This window comes from Mauremys reevesii, linkage group 2, assembly GCF_016161935.1.
Source record: "Mauremys reevesii isolate NIE-2019 linkage group 2, ASM1616193v1, whole genome shotgun sequence".
NCBI lineage: Eukaryota > Metazoa > Chordata > Testudines > Geoemydidae > Mauremys > Mauremys reevesii.
Genome location: NC_052624.1, coordinates 266,100,225 through 266,117,853, shown reverse-complemented (window position 1 = coordinate 266,117,853; position 17,629 = coordinate 266,100,225). Strand labels below are relative to the sequence as shown.

The following is a 17,629-nucleotide window of genomic DNA, read 5'->3' as shown; positions in this document are numbered from 1 at the left end:
TAGTCTAATGTAATTCCATAGAGAGGTCTCTGTTGGGGTTTCTGCTTCATATTGGTTGGGTGCCTGCTAATAAAATTCAATAATAATAAATAATATACAGCCTATGTGAGAGAAACTTTTTTTTTTTTAAGAAATATACATTCATGTAAAGCAGAGTGCTTGTGAATGTGTATATAAAAGGGATGAAGAGAATAAGAAATCAATGTTGGGTCTGACTGTGAAAACTCTAAATTCAATGGGACTATGCCAGTTAGTAAGAGCTGCTCATGTGAGTAAGGGATTACAAAGCAGGACTAAATCTGAATCCCTCGGTCCGTGCCGCTTCCTGCAGCCCACATTAGCCTAGAGCAGAGAACTGCGGCCAGTGGAAGCTGCAATTGGCCGAACCTGCGGACGCTGCAGGTAAACAAACCGTCCCAGCCCACCAGCAGATTTCCCTGACAGACTATGTACCAAAGGTTGCCAATCCCTGCCCTAACTGAGGCTTATACAGAACTAAGAAAGCTACTAGCAAGAAACTCTAAACTTTATTAGACCTTCCACAGCCCTGGTATAGGAGCAGTGCAGAGCCACCTGCCCTGGGAAACATTCTGCTTCAAGTCATGCAGGCACAAGGTCTCTTGGAGGTCCTGGGGAGCACACGTCCTGCTAAACTGCAGAGGGGACACAGCTCTTTACACCTGCGCACTCAGGATGAGATTCACAAAGGTGTCTAATTCCCAGAGTGAATCCCACCCTCAGCCACCTCTCCTGAAGATGGTGCAAAGGGAGGAAGGGCCTTGGACCCATTTCCTTCCATCCTGCTTTGGACTGACTAGCACCAGAGGAGTGCTAGAAGACACTGCAATTGTGCCCACCCCCCGGCTGCACCAGCAGAGTAGCCAGGCATAACCTGGCCCTAAGGGAAGACATCTTGTATGTTGGTAAGTGCACAGGACATAGACACCATGATACCGGCAGCAGAGCCATCCCTAGGGCACAGCGAATCAGAGCAGCCGCCAGTGGCTGGCTAAATATCACCCTTCTTCATATACCTCAGACTGAGGGAACCTCTGCCAAAAGCAACTTAAAAGTGATCGATAATAAAGATCGAGTGAATTCTCAGCAATTTGAACGTGTCATTTTAGACAAAATAGCACTAAGGCTCAGGACATGCCAAAAATAGAACGGGTCAGATTATTTGTTTCAAAGTATGAATTGAATCCCTTGTTGGTTAGCAAGTCATTTGCGGATCAGTTCCAGTTTCTACTGACATACTCATTAGTCATATAAGTATTTGCCAGATAGCTGCAGATGAACATTTCCCAGCCTCTGGATAGCTTTGTCCACTCTTTACTTCCACTATTCATTCCCTTTTGTGTAACTGGTCACCTAAGTTATGTGGGATTGTTTCTGTACCCTCACTGAATTACATTTTTAAAAAAATGCTTCTGTTTGAACATTCAATCAAATCAACATTCAAACTACACTTTGTGAAACTTTCAGGACTTATGAACATTTGCACAAATGTGTTATGGTCATAAAAATACTCATAAATAACTAATATGGCCCTATAGTTCACAGTCCAAATTTGGTGATTTAATTAATGGAAATATTTGCAAAGTATTTTTCCCTTCTATTCAATCAGCTAAAATAAAAAGTTTTTTTTACCGAAAATCAAACCAGCAAGAACCGATAAGTATTTTTTCTGACCCAGTAGCAGAGAAATTTGATGCTGTGACAGGTTTTGCTAGAGGTTTTTCACTGGTATTATCATGACCAGGTGTTGCCAACTCATGATTTTATGGCAAGTTTTCCAATATTTGGGTGTATTTTGTACAGCTTTACCTGCCGGAATCATGAGATTTCAGGAGAATTTCAGCTTTCTTTAAAATAAAGTTTCTAGCCCCCGTGGTTGCAGAGGAAAGCCTGCAAATATGAAGCAACTCTACCCCAGCAGTTGATAAACAAGAAAATAATGGGAGGGTCCCCATATGTAGGAAAAATCTACCTCAGGCTGACTATGCTGTTTTTAAGGTGGTTTGCACTGTGTAACTCAGCCTTAACAGACCAAAGAATCTGACTCAATGTTTTTAATTCAATTCTTATGAAAATGAGTAATTTGATCCAGCCATAGTTGGGAGTATGTGTTGTGCAACCTTCCTCATACAGCTCTCAGGATGCACCTTAGGTTTCACCTGCAGTAATTCTGTTATTCCCACTTAGGCCTCTTTTTAGCAAAGTTTGTCAACTAATCATTGCTATTTGTTTGGTTCTGGTAGCAAGCATTAAGTGGCAGATCTTATATAAACATATAATGGTGCCAAATAGTGCAGTGGTTTGTGCCATGGGGGCTGGAGTGTCAACGGGCCTGTGTTTCATGCATTTTGACCAGTTTAACCAAGTTTTATAACAACTGGTTTACGTTGCTGGAGATTTTGTTGTCTCAGAAGCACAGTCATGAGACTTCTGCTTGTGCTGTTGATCCCTGTTTAGGCAAACAGCAATGCTCTGATTCTCAAACTCAGGCTTGAATGTGCATATCCAGATGTTTTGTAAGCAACAGGATAAATTCATTGTTTTGTATAAATGCATAAAGGGGGCTTGTGTTCTTCATTAACTGTTCCCTAATATGGCTTTCCTAATTCTATCTTTGTTCTTTATACCCCTTTTCTGTCACTCATACATTTCTTCCCAAGTAAGCAAGGCAGACCACGCTGTTGGTCTGACCATGTGGCCCTTGCTGTCTAACTGGACTTTGTGAACTATAGTTGAGTGCTTGTGAGTGTGTCTATATTAGCCAGTAGTGTGTGGTGTTTAGATGTGCTTGTAAGTATTAGAACTGGGAGCACTGGCTGGTGGGAGTCTGAAAGGACAGGAAACAGGAAGGAGGGGGGAGGAGTTGAGGAGGCTGAGTGAGAGTTACAGAGGGTGCAGCAGCAGCAGCTTGGTAAAGCGGTTTCCACTGTAAAAATAAAGTCCTGTCGAAGCTTGTTAGTACCTTGCCTGCTTGATACAACATAGTGATAGTGTTATGGTAGCACCTGAAGGGGCTGGCCAAGACTGGGGCCCCAGTGTGCTAGGTAAGAGGTAACCCATGGTAAGAGAGCTCCTGTCCCAAAGCATTTGCAATCTAAATAAACAACACAGAAGGCGGAAGAAAGGAAATATTATCCCTAGTTTATTGATGAAAAACAAGCAAAGAAAGTTTAAGTGACTTGGGCAAGGTAATGTAGGAAATCTGTGGCAGAACCAAAACCTGAACCCCAATCTCCAGGGTCCCAGGCCATTGCGAGAACCACAAGACCATCCTCCCTCTTCCTCAAGTAATATCTCGTGCATCTGACCAAACCTAACAGGCAGAATCACCAGCCTTGACACCCCTGCTGAGGAAAGAGCAGAAACACCGATGGTACCAGCAGGTCTCCACAACAGGCCACTGCCAAGGGACCTTGAAATGCTGACGCTGGGAAGCGTCCTTTGATCTGCATTCTGTTCCTCAGACTGTAAACCCTTCGAGCCAGGACAGTGGTTTTGTTTTATGTTTGTACAGTGTCTAGATCAATGGGGTCTTGTCCTCTGGGCTAATACAAATAAAAGCAATATTCCTGTTTGTGCTGGGAGGGACCCACAATTCAGTTCCACACTGGAATGGCACCTGGTTGATTTACCAGTCATGTGACCCGGTGAGGGTCTGAATAGAGCTGGCCAAAAAATAAGCCAGGTTTTTTCATGAAACTTTCATCCTTTTTTTTTTTTTTGTTGTAATTCAGAAGTGCAGAGGGGAGCCACTGGGCCCAAACGCTTTGATCGAGGAAGCCATGTTCAAGCTACACCTCCCAAAGCGTAAAGGTAAGAGAGATGAGGGAGTGTGCTTATTAAGGTCACATCCATGCTGCTTTTAATAAAACTGCTCTGAGCACGTGGATGCCCACAACCTAATAGGCACTGTCCACGCACACACAGCCCCAGTTCCTGCCCCAAAGCACTTCCACTCTAAGAAAAGAAACAGCATAGGGAGGGGAGAGGTTTTCCAAGAGAAGCTTCTAATCTGACTCATTGTTTAGCAGGAGGGTTTGATTTATAAATGGGAGGAAATGTGCCTGTGCTAAATTGTCTTCCCACACTAAACACACACTCAATTACAGTCCTTATTAAACAGAGAGGAGCACAAAAAGCTGTATCTGTTCCCATCAGTTATACCGCACACAATGAAATATAGACAATGGCTGCACAGTCCATTTTAAATGAGCACAAGACACAATAGAGCTGTAAGTTTAATTATTTAAACACATCAACGCTTGGCCAGAATCAATGCAAAACCAGCTCACTCTCTCGCAATATTACTGTAGTTTAGTGAAGCACAGAAGCCATGGACACTAATTTCTGGTGTGGAAGCAAACTCATTGTCACGAGGAGGGAGGCTGTTTTGTTAAGCAGCAAAAACCCGCTGCAGTCGGGTGTTTGAAAGCCACCTAAAAATGGGCATCTGGGAATGGCAAAGGTGCAAAAATAAAAAGCTAGTTGATCTTATGTGTCAGTTTTTGATTTAAAAGTAAATTGAAGTGTTCTTCCAAAGTGTTTTTATTGGTTTGGCAAATTTTTTCTGTACTGTACTAGACATGCCCTGGGGCTGCATTTTTATTTAAACAGTCATTTAAAAAAGACATCTGTCTGCTGCTCTAAGCACTCTAATATATCATTGGTATTACAACAAAACCCCAAGAGCATTAAAATAACCATTCCAACAGGAACACTGCCTGCCAGTCAGCTGAAAAAAAGCACCACTTCACCATTCTGGGACGTTCTCTCTCCTTAGCTGTCTCCAGAATCCCTATGAATCTCATACGTGGCCTTCCCTGCCCCCTCCCATCCCCCGCCTTCAGAGGAATGGCGTTTCTGTCCAGAGGGCTGGTTATCAAATCATTTGCAGACAGTGATAGGGGAGACTTACAAAGTTTGGATCCAGATCCAAACTCCCCAAAGTTTGACATAGCTGGACCCCCTTCTCCCCACATTCCATACGGATATATTTTAAGTAAGTAGCTAGTTGAACATATGAAAAAAGTCTGTATATTTGGAAATACTAATTCATAATTCATACAGGACACATGTATTTTACACACTTTGGTGCCAAATTATGCTCTCAAGGAATTAAGTGGAAAAACTCCCATTGAATTCATTGGGCGCAGGGCACATTTTCAAAGAGCCTCTTAAAATGTGCCAGTAATATTTGTGCATAAAAATATAGGCCGCTGTATGTACAAATCACATACCAGTAAACAGAGCTATCGAGGCAAACCCACAGCTTCCCCGGCAAAGTCTGCAGAGGAAATTTCAAAATCCCTTTGGAAGCCCCATCCTCCCACATATAGAATATATTTTATGAAACATTTAACAAGTACACTTAACATGGCATATTTCTTCTGTGAATCACCCAAGATGATTCTTTTCATACAAGCAAAGCAGCACACTGGTTTTGCAGCAGTATAACAAATGCAATGGATTTATTTTTTAAAGAAAAGGATGATCACAAACACATTCCTGTTAAAGGAGCAGTTGAGAACAGCATATTGGAAATTGCAAGGGACTCTGAACCTTCTGTTTTTTCCCATTGAAACAGTGGTAACAGAGTGATCCAATTTCTCTGTGATTCATTTCCATTACATTCACCAGCAGCTTACATTCAAAACAGAAATCTCATCTACAACAAAAGAAACTTAGAACGGAAAGGGTGTTATTTATGTACCAGCTGCTGCAAATGCAAAGAATTGAGAGATGCATGAACCCACTGTACACTGTGAGGAAATAAATATCACAGGCAGTCTTAGCAGCTGGTTAGAGATGTTTAAAGACTAGATTCTGAAGCACTTGCATCGGTAGAGTTTCAAGAAGCCACATGCATCAGTCCTAGAGTCACTGTGGGATAACAATAAGTTCTCATATAGGAAGTACTGCAGTATCCCATGATAATATCCCAAAGAGACGTCACTGTCACTCCTGGTTTGACAGCTCATCAGTCAGTAGGAGGAAGGAGCACCAAGGCCACCTCTGTAAAGAACACCAGTACCTGGAGATCACTTTTGGAAGGAGCTATCCTGACTGGCACTAGCAATAGACCTAAGAGCAGGCACTAGCACCCCCCTTAGAACTATAGGGACTGCTGGAATATGCTTTAAAACTGTGCGTGAGGGGGGCTCGATGCAGTGGATACGATGAATTTATTTTTGGAGTGAAGACAAATGAGAAGAATTTAGCAGACAGGGTTGGGGTTATCATCCCCTGGGTACTGTTATTTTCTGTGGCTCGGCTTGTGGAACAGGTTATGGGGCAGGGTGGGGGCTTCATACTTACAAGAGCTGTGGTGAGTTTTCTGGATCCAACCCAGGTGAAAAGCATCTGGGGGTCCCAGTGTTTTGTCTTTCAACATTAAATCTGGGCACTTTCTGCACTGACATTAAAAGGTGGATGTCAGTTTAAAAAACTCTCTCGGGTGTCCACACCAGACTGACAAATCGTTGTTTTTACCAGGGACATCATGATCTTGTGCATGGTGTTGTGGGGTTGATGGAGTTTCTTGTTTTCAGATTGTATCTGGCCCCACGTATTATGTTTACACACATTTCTAAATACCCATTGTGTGTATGAGTGAGTCAGAGACATGGCAGTCTAGGGGCTGCTCAAGAATGAGCTCAAGAGACACACCATTACTGGCAGCTATAGAAAGGCTCCTTTAGCCCAAGTGGGTGAGGCTGTGTTCTTGGCACTGAAGGACAAATGCGTAGCAGTTATACCTTTGATTGCAGCACATGGATTTCTTTGCACATCACTGGATAACTGAATGAGTCCATTGGTAGAAAGTCTCAGAGAAGGGAAGAAATCCTGTTTACAAAATATTTTCTGCAGTTACAAAAAGCAGAAAAAAATGTAATAGTTACAACAGAAATAAATTCTAGCTACAGATCCGGCCGTAGACCGGCTATGGTGTCATTGTGCAGTAACATTCTCTTGACAGCAGTAGAAAATTAGGGCTGTGTAGTAGGCCGTATATTCAGCAGCACTTGTGCTTTGTAGCAGCTGTTGGGTGGTAAATGCAAAATGTAAGTGCACATGTAAGATTTTGTTTCGTCAGAGGATAAACATCCTCATCGCTGTGCTATTTCCTGATTAACTACTCTTCAGAAGTAATTTGCATGCAAAAGCTATTTGTCTTCTCCCACTTGTTCGAATTCTGAATGTTTCCAATGACACATTACTTCCTCCTTGGCTACTTTTCAAAGGTAATTTGCATCTTCTCTAGCACCAATGTCCAAATTAGTTTATTTAACCACAGGGGAGGCAGCATGGCCTAATGGATAGTGCAGTGCACTAGGACTCTGGAGACTTGGGGTCTGCCACAGCTTTGCAGAGGCACCTTGAGCAAATCACTTCCCTCCCTGTGTCTCAGTTTCTCCAGCTGTAAAATGGGGATATTGATACTCGCCACCTTTGTAAAGCACCTTGATGTCTATGGATAAAAAACACTACATAAGGGATAGGTATTTTTATTATAATTTATTATCTTAGCCCTCTTGTTTTTAGAACTCCCAGTGGATTTACCCCACCTTAAGGACCATGGGTTAAATTTAGGCTTGGGTAATGCCTGCTTATGCCAGAGTAACTCAGGTCACAGGGTCACCAGAAGCATAACGTTATCCCCAGGGAAGGGAACTGACGCAGCTTAAGGTACTTGCCACTCCAGTTCTCCTGCAAGACCACCAGGCTGACAGCTCAGCCCCCAGAATGAGAAGCAGTAACTAATGGGTCATGGTAGTTGAGGACACATTGATTCAGTTTACGGCTGCCCTCAGCTGGCAGAATCCCCATGGTACAGCCCTGCCTTCCCTGGTGTGAATTCCTCCCTTGCCCTCAGGTCACAGGATTCCCTGCGGAGCAGTAGGTGCTATTTGCACCTTCTGTTACCAGTGGCAGGTGAATCAAGTTTGTCTTTCTGTATCTCTTCTTTGTGGCTTGTTTCCAACTCAGCTGGGAGCACATCTGCAGCTAGGGTGACTAGATGTCCTGATTGTATAGGAACAGTCCCGATTTTGGGGTCTTTCTTATATAGGCTCCTCTTACCCCCACACTCCCTGTCCCAATTTTTCACATTTGCTGTCTGGTCACCCTATCTGCAGCCTAGAGTCTATCTCGTACCCAAGGTGGGCTTTCCCCTTGCAGCAGGTTACTCTGATTTGGCACTCACTGAATTCCCTTGGATATTTCTGATGTGCTGGGGGTTTCCTCTGCCTCCTGTGGAAGTGGCAGGAGAGTCCATCCCATAAACCTATCAATGGTCTGAGATCTGCATGGATCAGAGGACACCTGATGGGACTGGGCATCTATGCAGATTCGATTCCTCTGCACTGCTCCCTGGGCTCCTATCCCTTCCCCATGACAGGGTGACGCCACCATGATCTAGGCTGCCTGGCAGCCCCTCACCAGTGGCTGCTCAGAAATCCCCCTCAGGAGGCAGTTTGCAGGAGTTACTCTCTGTTCCCAGCAGGTTTCTGCTTAAGGAGCTGCAGCATCCTCCCCAGTTCTGCCCCAACACTGCCCTCCGGCTTTGCAGAGCCCCTCTCCCTTCTGTGCTAGCTGGAAAGGATGGGGGAGAATACATGAGAGCTGTTATGCTTCCTCCCCTCTACACCCCCCTACACTGCTTTTGGGGGGCGAAGGGGAAAGTGGGGATGCTACTTTACTATCCTCCACAACCCACAGCAGAGAGTGTGATGTAGCCCTCTAGTTGCTCTGCCAGTTGGAGTGCCCCCAGGGCTAGCTTCTCCTGATCAGTTCTTTATCTCAAACCACTTGTACTTCTCTAGAGAGCCTGGACAAAATTCTACTCTTGGTTACGCTGGGGTGAAAACGAAGTAACTCCAGTTAAGTCATCGCAGTTACTCCAGCTTCACACCAGATGCAGGATTTCTTCCCAGGGATCCATTTTTAAATAATCAGACAGCACGATTCTCATGTCGTCACCATTCCCCTCCCTCCCCCCCCTCCCCCGACTTAAATAAAACAGGCTTTGAGGAACTAGCAAGGGCCTGGAAGAAAAGACAGCAACCCTCTCAAGAGATCAGTAAATGCAAGGAAGCCTGAAATTCAATTATCCTCACCCTTGTCTCAGCTTACATGATAGCACTAGTCTTCACTCAGCCGAAGAGTATTCTATTGCCCTACATTTCCCTTTACTTTGTTGTGCGTTCTGGAAAGATAGGCATGTGGTCCCTTTTTTTCCCCAATCTCCATTATAGTTTTCTTGGGATGAAGTGACTAAGTCTAGTCCTGTGTGCCAATCACCCTTTTATTTTGCACTCAGATCTGAAGGTGATGGGCAGAGTAAAAAGACTTAATACTAGACTAGAGTGAGCTTCCCTCTTGGCTGGCTGGAGATCGGTTACTTGTCTTTTCTTTTGAATGTAATCAGCACAGTTCCTTTTTTTCATCTCTGAAGCTAGCCAGACAAGATCACAGTCTGAGCTTTCCTTGGGCCGTGCTTACCTGAGAGACCACCTCATGATCTGCAATCTGCCCCCAGATCATTAGGGCCTTTACGTCTGGTCTACACTGGGGTGGAGGGGGGGGTGTCAATGTAAGATACGCAACTTCAGCTACGGGAATACCATAGCTGAAGTTGACATATCTTATTTCGACTTACCTCCCATCCTCATGGTTCAGGATCGACGGCCGCAGCTCCCCCGTCGACTCCGCTACCGCCGCTCGCTCTAGTGGAGTTCCGGAGTTGACAGGGAGCGCGTTCGGGGATTGATGAGATGTGATGTCTCGACCCCCAATAAATCAATTGCCACCTGCTGATCCGGGGGGTAGTCTGGACGTACCCTTAGACACGAAGATCAGGACTTCGATTCAGGCCCCCGAGTGTCAGCTCTGGAACTCTAGGAAAGGAGTTCTCTGCTGCCATCTAATGGTGAACTGGAAGGAAAGATTAAATAAGCTGGACCCCATTTGTATTTTTGTTACCCATCATCCCACCGTGACCATTTTGGTCATTGTGCTAAATATTAGATTTTAAGCACTTTGGAGCAGGGGCTGTCTTTGTATTCCGTTTGCACAGTGCTAACCGCAATGGGTGTAGGGGTGTAAGAGCAGGCTCCCCTCCTGTCCTGAGATCCCACACAAATAGCTTTGGATGCCTTTGGGTTTGTACTTCCACGACCCCAGGCAGCAAATTTGTCTACAGTTTTCCCTTGTCCTCAGCCCTTTCTGCATGGAGAGAGAGAGAGAAATATCTCACCATTCTGAGATCTTACTTCCTCTGGGCTCTGCTAGCCTTCTCCCTTGTATCTCTTTCCAGGGTTTTTTTAACTACCCTCTCAGCTAATGGGATAGAGCGCTCCTTAGCTTGTCAGCCCCCTACTAGCCTGATCAGGTAATCAAGTACTCCGCTCTTCCATCAGGCCTTCTCTGGGGGAGCTAATTAACACTTAGATGATCTAAGCCCTGGGTCAGCCACTGGATCTCAGTCTTGTCACAAGGGGTAATGAAAAGTTATTATATGACACTAGGGCAAAGGATCTATACAGAATATGCCCTGAATGAGGAGTTGCCATAACCAAATCCTCAGGCTAGCAAGGCAGAGGGAGGGGAAAGGGCCTCCTACCTTGTGATGAGGAGTGAATCCCTCTACTCAGGGGTCCTGTGTGCCATTGAACCCCGACCACGTTATAATGACAGAACCAAGTGAACTCCGATAAGGACCTGGATCTGGCTTTGCAGAAGAGGGGGCGAGGTGCCCCTGCACAGTACCAGTACAGCTGTAAGCACTATGGCTGGGCTATGAGGTAGTGCCTGAGAAGCTGGGCTTGGCATCGCAGCTAGAGCTGAGAGCACAGCAAGAGACAGCAGCACTAGATAGGTGGCAAGGCCTCTCTTCACAAAAGCCAAGCAGTACTTCCCCCAGGCAGGGCCGCTCAGAGGATTCAGGGGGCCTGGGGCAAAGCAGAGGAGCTGTGGCGCTTGTACTCACCCGGCGGCGGTCCAGGTCTTTGGCGGCATTTCAGTTTTTCCTGTTTTGTGCAGACTCAATGCGGGCGAAGGGGGGAGTATCACCCAGTAAGGTCGCTCAGGGAAGGCATTTAATTTTCCCAGGTTTCTGGGTGGGGGTTCAAGCCAGTGTGTTTGTTAATTTCAAGAGGAACCCCTAGGTATTTGCACCTGAGCCTTTTTGCTGCTAATAACACCTGGCAGAATAGTTTTATACACACCCACCCACACACGCACACGTACACAGTGCCATTCCAAAGACACACAAGCCCAAGATGATGGAAATCACAGGAGAGCCAATGACTGTTGGAGGTTTTCAGATATTTGTGGCTAAAATCTAACAGCAACAGCTAAGAAGATTGTGGCAACAGTTAATCTGAACCTGAACCCTCCCCCAGACACAACCTCAGCCCCAGCCTTAGTTTAACTCAGTGTCAGATCCAGGCACCACCTTCCTGCCTCATCTGTACCTTTGTCAGACACACAGAGTCACCTATCCATCTAACTGACTGGCTGACAGAAACTCTCTTTGGTAAAATAATAAAGAGAACCCAGAATCTGAGATATCACATCCTGTGTTTTTACATAAGTAACAAAATAGATAATTAGTCCTGCCATGAGCGCAGGGGACTGGACTAGATGATCTCTCGAGGTCCCTTCCAATTCTATATACACACAGTATGGTGGGGATCATTCTGGGTAATTGCCATTCTGATCATCATACTGGAATGACTGCAACATCTGTATCAATAAAACAGTGATGTTTCTACCAGGGTAGAGACCATCAAATAGTGGAAATCAACAAATGGCTACGCAGATGGTGTCGGAGAGAAGGGTTTGGATTCTTTGACAATGGGATGGTCTTCCAAGAAGAAGGATTGCTAGGCAGAGACGGGCTCCACCTCACGAAGAGAGGGAAGAGCATCTTTGCAAGCAGGCTGGCTAACCTAGTGAGGAGGGCTTTAAACTAGGTTCACTGGGGGAAGGAGACCAAAGCCCCGAGGTAAGTGGGGAAGTGGGATACCGGGAGGAAGCACAAGCAGGAGACTGCAAGAGGGGAGGACTCCTGTCTCAGACCGAGAAAGCGGGACAATCAGCGAGTTATCTTAAGTGCCTATACACAAATGCAAGAAGCCTGGGAAACAAGCAGGGAGAACTAAAAGTCCTGGCACAGTCAAGGAATTATCATGTAATTGGAATAACAGAGACTTGGTGGGATAACTCACATGATTGGAGTACTGTCATGGATGGATATAAACTGTTCAGGAAGGATAGGCAGGGCAGAAAAGGTGGGGGAGTTGCGTTGTATGTAAGAGAGCAGTATGACTGCTCAGAGCTCCAGTATGAAACTGCAGAAAAACCTGAGAGTCTCTGGATTAAATTTAGAAGTATGAACAACAAGGGTGATGTCATGGTGGGAGTCTGCTACAGACCACCAGACCAGGGGGATGAGGTGGACGAGGCTTTCTTCCAGCAACTAACAGAAGTTGCTAGATCACAGGCCCTGGTTCTCATGGGTGACTTTAATCACCCTGATATCTGCTGGGAGAGCAATACAGCGGTGCACAGACAATCCAGGAAGTTTCTGGAAAGTGTAGGGGACAATTTCCTGGTGCAAGTGCTGGAGGAACCAACTAGGGGAAAAGCTCTTCTTGACCTACTGCTCACAAACAGGGAAGAAATAGTAGAGGAAGCAATAGTGGATGGGAACCTGGAAGGCAGTGACCATGAGATGGTCGAGTTCAGGATCCTGATACAAGGAAGAAAGGAGAGCAGTAGAACAGAGACCCTGGACTTCAGAAAAGCAGACTTCAACTCCCTCAGGGAACTGATGGGCAAGGTCCCCTGGGAGAATAACATGACGGGGAAAGGAGTCTAGGAAAGCTGGCTGTATTTTAAAGAAACCTTATTGAGGTTGCAGGAACAAACCATCCCGATGTGTAGGAAGAAAAGTAAATATGGCAGGCGACCAGCTTGGCTTAACAGTGAAATCCTTGCTCGTCTTAAACACAAAAAAACAGCTTACAAGAAGTGGAAGATTGGACAAATAACCAAGGAGGAGTATAAAAGTATTGCTCAGGCATGCAGGTGTGAAATTAGGAAGGCCAAATCACACTTGGAGTTGCAGCTAGCCGGAGATGTTAGGAGTAACAAGAAGGGTTTCTTCAGGTGTGTTAGCAACAGGAAGAAAGTCAAGGAAAGTGTGGGCCCCTTGCTGAATGAGGGAGGGAACCTAGTGACGGAGGATGTGGAGAAAGCTAGTGTACTCAATGCTTTTTTTGCCTCTGTCTTCACAGACAAGGTCAGCTCCCAGACAGCTGCACTCTGCAGCATGGTATGGGGAGGAGGTGACCAGCTCTCTGTGGAGAAAGAAGTAGTTCGGGACTATTTACGAAAGCTGGACGAGCACAAGTCCATGGGGCCGGATGCGCTGCATCCGAGGGTGCTAAAGGAGTTGGCCGATGAGATTGCAGAGCCATTGGCCATTATCTTTGAAAAATCATGGCAATCGGGGGAGGTCCCGGACGACTGGAAAAAAGCTAATGTACTGCCCATCTTTAAAAAAGGGAAGAAGGAAGATCCAGGGAACTACAGGCCAGTCAGTCTCACCTCAGTCCCTGGAAAAATCATGGAACAGGTCCTCAAGGAATCAATCCTGAACCACTTAAAGGAGGGGAAAGTGATCAGGAACAGTCAGCATGGATTCACCAAGGGCAAGTCATGCCTGACTAACCTAATTGCCTTCTATGATGAGATAACCGGCTCTGTGGATGAGGGGAAAGCAGTGGATGTGCTATTTCTGGACTTTAGCAAAGCTTTTGATACAGTCTCCCACAGTATTCTTGCCAGCAAGTTAAAGAAGTATGGGCTGGATGAATGGACGGTAAGGTGGATAGAAAACTGGCTAGATGGTCGGGCTCAACGGGTAGTGATCAATGGTTCCATGTCTAGTTGGCAGCCGGTATCAAGTGGAGTGCCCCAAGGGTCGGTGCTGGGGCCGGTTTTATTTAATATCTTCATTAATGATCTGGAGGATGGTGTGGACTGCACCCTTAGCAAGTTTGCAGATGACACTAAACTGGGAGGAGTGGTTGATACGCTGGAGGGTAGGGATAGGATACAGAGGGACCTAGACAAATTAGAGGATTGGGCCAAAAGAAATATGATGAGGTTCAACAAGGACAAGTGCAGAGTCCTGCACTTAGGACGGAAGAATCCCATGCACTGTAACAGACTAGGGACCGAATGGCTGGGCAGCAGTTCTGCAGAAAAGGACTTAGGGGTTACGGTGGACGAAAAGCTGAATATGAGTCAACAGTGTGCCCTTGTTGCCAAGAAGGCTAATGGCATTTTGGATTGTATAAGTAGGGGCATTTCCAGTAGATCAAGGGATGTGATCATTCCCCTCTACTCAGCACTGGTGAGGCCTCATTTGGAGTACTGTGTCCAGTTTTGGGCCCCACACTACAAGAAGGATGTGGATAAATTGGAGAGAGTCCAGTGGAGGGCAACAAAAATGATTAGGGGGCTGGAGCACATGACTTATGAGGAGAGGCTGAGGGAACTGGGATTGTTTAGTCTGCAGAAGAGAAGAATGAGGGGGGATTTGATAGCTGCTTTCAACTACCTGAAAGGGGGTTCCAAAGAGGATGGATCTAGACTGTTCTCAGTGGTAGAAGATGACAGAACAAGGAGTAATGGTCTCAAGTTGCAGACGGGGAGGTTTAGGTTGGACATTAGGAAAATCTTTTTCACTAGTAGGGTGGTGAAGAACTGGAATGGGTGGTTACCTAGGGAGAGTGGATCCTTAAGCTTTGTCAGGCTTGACAAAGCCCTGGCTGGGATGATTTAGTTGGGTTTGGTCCTGCTTTGAGCAGGGGGTTGGACTAGATGACCTCCTGAGGTCCCTTCCAACCCTGAGATTCTATTATTCTATGATACCCTAAATCAGGTACTTGACAGGACTAAAATCTACACCTTTTCTGGCACTGCGAGAAAATGCATTCTTAAACTGCAGTATCTTTCCCCTGGAGCCATCTGACACTAAAGGAGAAGGGGTGGCATTCTTTCCAACATTTGAAAACAAAGAAATCATTTCTAATCTACCCTTTAAAATGAAATCCCTGTGATGGCAATAAGAGTACAACACATCGGCGCCAACAGGAAATGGCTTTTGGAAAATAAGATTTGATCCAGATTGAAACAACCAATGACCACTGAAACTGGATTCCACTCCAGAACTCTTTCTACTGAAAAATACACCTTCTCTGATGAAGAAGTAAATGAAAACGGAGCTATACTAATTGGAAAAATGAAAACACTTAAAATAAACTTCTTAGCGCTGAAGTCAGCGTTATGTTTGAACGTACCAGTCCAATCCATCCATGAGAGTCTCCTGTTGTAGAGTAGCCTGGAACCAGAGATTTCCATCTTTTATTTTGTGCAATCTGTGGAAAAAGTAATGGGTTCTGGTGGTGAGACCTTATTTTCTCCGCACAATTTGGTGAACATCTAAGTGGGTTTCAGAGCTTCCCTCCATTTGTTGTAGGCAGACCTAAACGAAAATAAAGCAATTAAAACTTAAGCAGATACATTAAAATCTTTCAGTTCTCTATGGGTTACATAATAGTGGATTGTCCTTGGTGTGTTTGCTATCATACTTATCATGTAGGACTGAGGGCATTTACCGCAATCTTGTATTCAACATACTTAGAAAATACAAACTTCTACATCTCTACACAGCTGTATGTCTCAGCCTTTCCCTTGAAAGAGCAATAGATTGCTGGATATATATAGCCAATGTAAATCCATGCGTAATGCAGACATTAATGAAGGAAAATGTATTATGATAAATTATCTTGCCCTATTATGGCTAGAGCAAATTAATGACAGAAGATTTCTCTAATCAAGGAAACCATTTGCCAGAATTCACCCTCCAATTTTCCACCCTCCAATTTTCAGCAGGGATCTGCTCTTTAAATCAAGAGAAAGTCACTGCTCCAAATAAATACAGCCAGGTGATCGCACATAGACAACACTAAGTCTTAGCATGCCAGGATAGTCCAGTAATTATCCAGAGTATGATTTAGACTTCCGAGTCCTTGTTATGACCATGTTAATGGCCTTAAATCTCACCAAATCTTGCTATAGTTTTTGCTGCAGAGCTGCCTCTTTACTCTGCCTCCAAGCTCAACGCCATGCTAATTAATTATGATTAGCTATTAAGCATTGCATGGCCCAACTGGAATGGAGAGTCAACACAGAATGTAGCATCATCATGCTCCTCTTCAGTGCCAAGCCTTCCCTCCTGGAAGGACAGCGGCCCACCAGGGAACATTTTTGACACAAAAGAGCTGGCTCTGCAAATGAAGAAGTCAGTCCCTCTCCTCTGAAAGCTCCCCACTAGCACCAAGTCTTATATTTATGCCACAAAAGCATGTATGTCCGTGCATCTACACTTGAATTGTTAGCTGAGATTTAACAAGTTAACCATCACAACTGTAAATTCTAGCACAGACTCTATAAACAATTAATAGATTATAAAGGCAGAAGGGACCACAGTGATCATCTAATCTGACCTCCTGTGTAGCACTGGCCATGGAACTTCTTTGAATAAATTTCTGTTTGAACTGAAGCATATATTTTAGGAAAACATCTGATCTTGAGTTAAAAATTGCTGGTGATGGGGAATCCACCACAGCCCTTGATAAATTGTATCAATGGTCAATTACCCTCACTGTTAAAAATCTGCACCTTATTTCTAGTTTGAATTTGTTGAGCTTTAACTTCCAGCTAGTGGATCTTGTTATGCCTTTGTCTGCTGGACTGAAGAGCCCATTCCTATTTTAGCAAAAAGCATTAGTGTCCTGTCTACACTAGAATTTACAATTTTGTTAACACACAAGTACATTTTGGGTGTAGACATACCCTAAGCTTGTCTCTGTCTATACTAGGTACTTATATGATCCCAATCACTCTAGTGTCTTTAGTGTATTTACCCTCTGTGAGGTAGGGCAGTGCTATTCTTCCATTGTAAAGACAGGGAACTGAAAGGAAACTAAGTGACTTGCCCAAGGTCACATAGGTCTCCCAAATTGTAGGCTAGCATCCTAATCACTGGACCATCCTTCCTCTCCCCCTCACTTGTGTGTACACATACAGCACCCTTCGCTCCCCCCCCCCCGCCCCAGTGTTCTGCATGTTGCATATGCACCAGCACTCTGTCCTATCACTGCCTGGGACCCACTCTGTCCCTTTCAGCACTGTTGTACCCTTGCCACCCACAGAGTTGCCTGCTTCACCCACCCATGCTCTGTGTCCCCATACATACTATTCCCCCATCTATTCTCTGTCTCCCCCTCTTTGGGTCCAGTCTGTCTTATAAGCATGCATGCCCCCTCCCAGAGCAGTAACTTCCTCCTCCCTGTCAGGAAGCGAGCTGGCACCTGTACTTTCTGCCTCTGTTCCACACTGGCTCTTCCTCCCCTCTTCCTGTGTATGCAGCTAGCAGAAGGGAAGCTGGACTCTTCCCTCTGGCCCCTCCTGCTGCTCCTCTGCCTGTCAGCTGATGCAGGGAGTTCTTTCTGCTGCTCACCACAGTCCCACA

General features: G+C 45.2%; 1 long non-coding RNA gene across 1 annotated transcript; it reads right to left on the bottom strand.

Moving 5' to 3' along the window:
- Positions 1-4,289: 4,289 nt before the first annotated feature.
- On the bottom strand, positions 4,290-17,629 carry LOC120397905. Its single transcript, XR_005594077.1, has 4 exons — positions 17,469-17,629; positions 15,393-15,577; positions 9,677-9,951; positions 4,290-7,056 (listed from the first exon to the last, which is right to left on the bottom strand). It is a non-coding gene; the product is annotated as an uncharacterized LOC120397905 (long non-coding RNA).